Raw genomic sequence first — 7,936 nt, 5'->3', positions numbered from 1 at the left:
GTCAGCCTGGTCAGGGGCACGACTATCTTGGAGAAGTCCTGAATGAATCTCCGATAATAGCCTGCCAGTCCCAGGAAGCTCCGAATCTCGGATGGAGACCTCAGAACCTCTCATGTCATCACGGCCTCTACCTTGGCTGGATCAAACGAAATCATGTCCTGGTTGACAAGGTTCCCTAGAAACTGCACCTCGCGCAACCAGAACTCGCACTTGGAGAACTTGGCATACAAGCACTCCTTCCTTAAAGTATCCAGAACCTCCCGCAAGTGATCCTCATTCTGCTCTCGCGTGTTGGAATACACCAAGATGTCATCAATGAAAACTATCACATACCGATCCAACATCGGTCTGCACACATGGTTCATGAGATCCATGAACACGACATTAGCATTGGTGAGCCCGAAAGGCATCACCACAAACTCATAGTGGCCATAACGTGTCCAAAAAGCAGTCTTCCGCACATCCTCCTCTCTGACCCTCATCTGATGATACCCTGAACGCAAATCAATCTTGGAGAACCAAGATGCTCTCTATAGCTGGTCAAAGAGGTCATTGATTCTCAGGAGTGGGTAATGGTTCTTCACCGTTATCTTATTCAGCTCCCGATAATCTATACACATCCGATGCGACCCGTCCTTCTTCTTCACAAACAGAGTCGGGGCTCCCCAGGGCGAACTGCTCGGTCTAATGAATCCCTTGTCTAATAGCTCCTGCAGCTGTGTAGACAACTCCTGCATCTCAGGAGGAGCCAACCGATACGGTGCCTTGGCTATCAGAGCGGCATCAGGGACTAGGTCTATCCTAAACTCTACCTGCCTCTCCAGAGGTATCCCAGGCAACTCCTCAGGGAATACATCCGCAAACTCTCGTACTACGGGTATATCGCCCACCGTTGCCCTTCTCGCCTCTCAGGTATCCACAACATAGGCGACATATCCTGCGCAACCCTGCTGAAAGTTGCACCTAGCCCTCACTGCTGAACATAAAGCTAGTCCTCGTTGTGGCCTCTCGCCCTAAACTACCAGCTCTCCCCCACTTGGGGCCCTGATTCGCACCAACTGCTGCGTGCAGTCAATCACCACCCCATTGGGGCTTAGCCAATCCATATTGATAATAACCTTGTTCCCCCCGCAAAGGTATGAGACCCAAGTCTACCAGGTAACGTTCCTCAAACAGCCTCAAAACACAATCCCGATTGACCTATGGTGCTTGCACTGACCAGTCGTCCGCGAACTTGACCTCTAGAGGGCAATACAACATGCCCGAAGACTCAGGAAACTTCTTGCTAAGCGCAAGGGAGACAAACGATCGGGTAGCACCCAAATCAAACAACACCTGAACTAGGATGCCGTTCACATGGAACGATCCTAAACAGAGTACATACATATAACATATCAAAATCATAACAACATAACATAAAAGATCTAAGAGGAGAAATCATACCCGTCACCACATCGGGTGCAACGCATGCCTCCTCGGCTGTCAGCTGGAATGCTCGGCTCCGCACCACTGGAGCCTCCAACTTGACCTTCCAGCCATCCATAACCCTCACAGTCGTCGGAGTTGGCACCATTGTCGGCGTTGCTGCTGCTGCTGCTGTCAATCTGGGACAATTGGCCTTTTTTTGGCCCCTTTGATTGCAATGAAAGCAAATGAGGTCTGATGTCTAAATCGCATGAGTAGGGGCAGTACAATCTCTGCCAAAATGCCCAATCTTTCCACACTTATAGCAGCCTGAACCCGGCCCAATGCGGCAAACTCCCTCATGTGACCGACCGCATTTCCCACAGCGATCCCGCCCTGATTGGCCTATCGGCCTACCATCGGATCCCTTGGGCTTCTTCCCCGAAGCCCCTGCCGTCTGTACCTCCTCTTCCTTCCTCTTCCGAATGTGCTCTAGATCAATCTCCCTCTCCCTTGACCTGGCAATCATGGAATCCAGGGTAGGGCAAGCTAAAAAACTGACATACTCCCGGATGTCAGCTCGTAGCATGTCATGGTAGCGGGTCCTCCTCATGTCCTCATCTCCTGCATACTGGGGCATCAACAAAGCCCTATCTCGGAACTTGGCGGTGATCTCCGCCACAGTCTCCGTAGACTGTCTCATATCCAAGAATCCCTTGGCCAGCTGCTGAAGCTCCACAGCTGGTGCAAACTTGGCCCTGAATCGGGTCACGAATTCTGACCATGTCATAGCCTCGATGGCTGGGGCTCCCAAAGTATCACCAATCAACTCCCACCAATCTCTGGCTCAATCCCTCAAACGTACTGCAGCAAAACAGACCTTCGACCCTTCCGGGCAGAAGCTCGTCAACTGCGCAGAATCGATGTCTGCGATCCATCTCCTAGCAGCAATGGGGTCCTTCACCCCATGGAAATCCGGCACACCACTCCCTCTGAAGTCCTTAAAGGATAGTATGCGCATGCCCATCTGGCTAGACGTCAGATCACTCCTGAATGCCTAATGGCGATCCTCCATTAGCTCCATGATCTCCTCCTTAGTCGACATGAAAATAACCGGAGTCGCATCAAGGATACCTCTCGTGATCTCAGACGCGATGAACTCGTGTAACCCATCATTAACATGCTCGGATCCCGCACCCGAGCCCGAGCCTGATCCAGATCCTGAACCTCCTGCTCCATCTCACGTGACCACCATTCTGAAAGTAAATATACAAATATCTGGATCAAATATACTTTCGAGAGGTGTCACACACTTTCCAAGTTTCCTGGTTCCATCTCGGCCCTCCTTGACTCGAGTACGGATCCTCTGCTTCCAGTAGTACGGGCCCATGCTACCTTCCACATCTATCCGTACTTTCCTCAAGGATTTCTTCGACTTCACTAAGTCCCTTTTACCGATACTTTTTCCACTGACCTCATCCTAGGCTTCCCTAGGGCACCCCGACCTACTCTCCTCCATCAGCCGCACTAGGAGTCCTCACCACCTCCCTCTAACTAGCTTACGGATACTGCTACATATCCACTTACTAGTTAGTTAAAGTTGGCCAGAACCCTATAGCACAAAGCAAGCAGCATTTGTGCATTGAGTAACCACATCAAACATAACCTAATCAGGCTATCCAAATGCTGACTAAGAATCGTAAACATAACATAGCAGGTATGGGTATCTTGGGGAAAACTTACTTGAGCCCGGCCGATCGCACGCATTACACACCTTGCCTTTCTCAAAATTCCTTAACTTAGATTTTAGAAAACCATTTTCTTTGTAAAAATATTTTAGTCCCTCGGTTTGAGTTCAGACACTCCCGAGGGTGTGTCCGAATCCCTCAAATGTTGGGTCAAAAATATGGTTTATACTTTGCTTTTCTGACAAACTGTATTTTTATGTATTGTTTAGATGTTTACGGTCGGTGAGTGAGTTGACGGCCGTAAACAGGTTTACGGCCGTAAACCCTGTTTACGGCCCATGTTTCCCGTGTGTATATATATAGGGGTGAGGGGTGTGAAGAATAGAGTGATGAACGCCAGAGGAGCTTAAGTGTGTGCATTTGAAGGTGTTCTAGAGAGAGAGAGAAAAGAGAGTGTGTGTTAGTGTGTGTGAATCTTGTATCCGGATCTTCATTCATATCAATACATACAAGATTCATCATCTTCTTCTTCTCTTTTTCTTCTTATTGTGATCTGGCATCATCCGTTTGATTGGGATTCCGCACCATCAAACGGATCTGATTGATACACAAGCATATTAGGGACTTACAATTGGTATCAGAGCTTTGTTTGTATCACTCATTTTTGTCATATCTAGAGCCGATTTTATCTTATTTTGAAGTGATTTTTGCTTTTGTGGATAGATCTCGCAAAAATAAGGGGAGTTTGTTCTTCGCGTTTTTCGTAAAAACGAGTTTTTGATCGAGTTTTGGACCAAAAAGGGTGAAAAAAACGATGTTTTTCATCAAGAACAACGATTTCTGGAGAGTTTACGGTCTTTGAAGGGTTTACGGTCCGGAGTTTACGGCTGGAACCGTGTCGCCGGAGTTTGCGGCTCGGCTCGGTGGACGGTGGATTGCGGCTCGGCTCGGCGGCTTGCAGATCGAAAGTGTGCGGCTCGGCTTGGACGGCATGGCTCAACAGCAAGATTCGCATCAGGGCTTCAATAAAAAAAATAACGCGATTTTGAAGGTGCTGGGTTTCGAACACGCGACCTCCAACTCTCAAACCAAACGCCTTACCATCTCCGCTAGCCAAGCACTTGTGATTTCCTTCCGATATTTTAAACTTAACCACTTCCTGTCGCACCTAATTTCGAAATTTGACACTTTTAACCCCAAAAATCAATTTATTTTAATGTTAAATTTCATTTTCAACCAAAAATTTTAGTTTTCGTTTTTTGACTTTTATTTTTGACTTTATACTTAAAATTTTGACTTTGACTTTAAAGTTTGACCTTTGACTTTAAACTTTGACTTTCTCATTTGACTTTTAAATTTTAAAATTTAGCTTTTCGGTTTGACTTTTCAATTCTGACTTTTGAGTTTGACTTTTTAAGTTTGACTTTTCAAGTTTGACTTTTTAAATTTGTCTTTTAAGGTTGAATTTTGGAGTTTTTAGTCAAAGGACATTTTTAAATTTAAGTTTGACTTCTAGTTGTGCTTTTAATAGTTTTGAAGTTTACGAGGGAATTAAAGACATGAAAGAGAGTCGTCAAGAGATGTTAAGACAAAACTTCAACATGTTCGATTATATCCCTGGAGAAACCCTCGAAACTCAGTTGCAGCGATTTACTACACTCACTACTGAGATGAATATAGCTGGGATCTTCTTGTCCAAATCTGAGATAAACAAAAAGCTATTGAATTCACTTCCGAAATCGTGGGATATGAACGTGTCTGTCATCAAGAAGACAAAAGATCTCAATCGTCTTAGTCTAGCTGATATAATTGAAGTAATTGACGCTTTGAAGTGTGGAAAAACAATGAGTTCCACAAACCTTCCGGTCAATGAAGGTTCATGTTCTCAATCATGCGAAGTTTCATGTACGCTATCTAGTGAAGATACGATTAAATTTCTTCGGGAACAAATTGATTTATTAAAAAGGGATGTTGAGGACCTGAGATATGAAGGATATCAACTCAGGAAAGGACAGAAACCCCTGAAGGCTGAATTAGAAGCAAAAACCAAAGACTTTAGGAAACTTCAGGAAGTGTATAGCAACAAGTGTGAAAATTATAACTATATTAAGAGATAACTTGCTGCTATAACTGAAGAACTTGACGCCTTGAAAATTAAGTGTGGAAAAGCAGATGTTAGGTAAAAAAATTATACTGTATCAAGTCAAACAGTCGATTCCTTATTTGAAACCCAATTAAAATTCAAAGATAATCAAAACAAGGGTCTAGGGTATGATAGTGTTCCTCCACCTTTCAAGCATAACTACACATCCATCCCTATGACACAGGAAGAAATTGACAGGGAGGGACATCTTCGATATGACAAACCAGCTGGATTTTTGTCAGGAGGCATTCAAGTTGAAAATACTAATACTTCTACTTTATGTGCAGGTAAAGTAGCAGAGCCATGACCGCGGATAAGTCTTCAGTAGTTGCATAAGCGGCTCCCCTAGTGACATCATGCCTAAGGTTGTGGTATTCTCTAGAGTGTTTAGAGAATTCTTCAATCAATTCTTTGATCACCGGGGGTGGCTTCTTTGTGAGCGGGCCTTGCGAGTCTAGTAACTGCCTGGTTGTGACATTGACTCCATCATAGAAGATGGATACTTCTTGCTGGCTGTTTAGGTCATGGTGTGGGCAGTTTCTTAATAAGCTCTTGTACCTCTCCCATGCTTCATATAGCGACTCTCCAGCTTGTTGTTCAAAGTTAGCAATGGCCTTCTTCAACTTGGCTATCTTGGAAGGTGGGCAAAAGTGATCAATGAATTCTTCTTTCATCTTGGCCCAAGCGGTGACTGATCCGGGGGGAAGTGACTTGAGCCAGTCTTTTGCAGCACCTTTGAATGTCACCGGAAGCATACGAAGTAGCTGAGTCTCGCAGGGCACATTTGGAACATTAAAGTAATCAGCTACATCATTGACTTCATCCAAATGTTTGTAGGCATCTTCATAGTCTTTTCCATAAAAAGGTATTTCCTTTAGTAAAGCTAGGATATGACCCTTTAGCTCGAAGGTAGCAGTCGCGGGAATTGCGGGTTGCACAAGTCCCGGGCCAGTGTCGTCTCTCATCCTCTTCTTCCATTCTCCCATGGGGATTTCATCAATGTTAGACATTGTGACAGCTAACTCTTCCTCGGACTCGGTTTCGTGCTCGTATGTCGGGTCCTCCTCTTCCTCGGTCTCGTACTCGATATCCTTCTTAGTCGGTTCGTCGATTACTAAGGAAGCGCTGGATGCTCCTGATTTGCTGCTCTTCTTTTTCCCAAAAACAGTCTTCAAATTGGACACTGGTGATTTCTTTGGTGTACTTGAACTGTCCATTTCCTTTCCGTTGTTTCTTTTCAATGCGGTTTCGGGATCTTCAAATGGGGGTACCAGCGAGGTGTTTGATCCTCTGGTCATGAAAGTCCTAAAATAAACAGAATAAAAGCGTAAAAAGAACAAAAAAATCGTACTAAAAATAATCAAAAATTTACTGCTGATTACGCTTATACTCGCCGAGTAGATGCGACTGCACTCGGCGAGTACCAGTGTGTTTTTGGAAAAATTATAACTAAATATTAAAAACTAAAATAGATGCTAAGACCTAATTACTGACTACTAAACTGTAATAAAGTAACTTTATGCAAGTAAACTCACACAAAGGATCGAAGAAATTAGGTATTAGATTAATTATTTAGAACCGTTCCCCGGCAACGGCGTCAAAAACTTGATATGTGTAAAATGCACTTGTTTTATTCCCTACTTTTATTAATATATTTAGCACACAAAGGCAGTGAACCTGTCTTTTAGTGGTATAGTTTAGTAAGTAAGGTGTCGAACTCAGGGAACGGAAAATTAAACTAACAACTAATTTTAACTAAAACAATTAATGAAAGTAAAAGGTTTTTCTTCTAGTTTTTCAAGACTAGAAACTTAAGCAACACTTAATTAACTAAATGACTAAAACAAACAACTAATTCACCAAATTTGATAAAGATGTTTCTATTTAGGTTCAACCAATTCACTCCTATGGTTATTTATATTTATGATAGATTAATTGTTTTTGGCTACCAATTAAAGTGGTTAGGTTAATGTTCATTACTCCTAGCCCTTAGACAATTAATTAATTTAAGCGGTGATCAAATGTTTAAACTAATTAATTCCCTAGATTAATGATTTGGATTAAATAAGATTTGTAGTGGTGAATCAATTTAGTAAATCAATTAACCTCTTGTTTGATGGTTTCTCAAACAAGCTCACACATTAATCTAATTATTGTCTTATTAATCTTAGTTTCATAATCATTATTCCTAAGCATATGAATTGGTGTTCACATAGACATATGAGGTTAACAACTAAGAGATGTTCATGCAGCTTAATTGTCTTCCAATTAACAGAAAATAATCATGATTAACGCATAAGGGTCTTTAACAAACTTAATTTAATAGATCATCAATAAACAATTAATCAAAACTAAGAATTAAACCATAGGAGTTCCTTGGTATTCCCCAAACATAAACAAAAACGAAATTAGTTCATAGTTGCAGTAAAATCACACACAAAAACAAGTTCAACTAGATTAGACATCATCAAATCCTAAAACTTAAGTGGAATGATTAACCTAGTTGCTTCAATTCTTCAAAAGGTTGGAGATTAGAATTCCTCAGCGTATTCCAGTGCTCTTAATCGCAGAAGGATCTTCCAAAATCGCCAAAAGTGTGTTCCCCTCGGATAAAGGTTCAATTTTTATAGATATCTCAAAACAAGGGTTACTCGGCGAGTAGCATACCCAACTCGCCGAGTAGACTCGTTGTTATCCGTCT

General features: G+C 42.7%; 1 non-coding gene across 1 annotated transcript; it reads left to right on the top strand.

The window, feature by feature from the left end:
- Window positions 1-5,754: 5,754 nt before the first annotated feature.
- Window positions 5,755-5,861, top strand: LOC111908666 (small nucleolar RNA R71). The gene has a single exon (XR_002855943.1). It is a non-coding gene; the product is annotated as a small nucleolar RNA R71 (small nucleolar RNA).
- Window positions 5,862-7,936: the final 2,075 nt, after the last annotated feature.

The sequence above is a fragment of the Lactuca sativa genome, chromosome 5, assembly GCF_002870075.4.
Source record: "Lactuca sativa cultivar Salinas chromosome 5, Lsat_Salinas_v11, whole genome shotgun sequence".
NCBI classification, from domain to species: Eukaryota; Viridiplantae; Streptophyta; class Magnoliopsida; order Asterales; family Asteraceae; genus Lactuca; species Lactuca sativa.
Note: the sequence above shows the minus strand (reverse complement) of the source record. Positions and strands in the feature narration are given on the sequence as shown.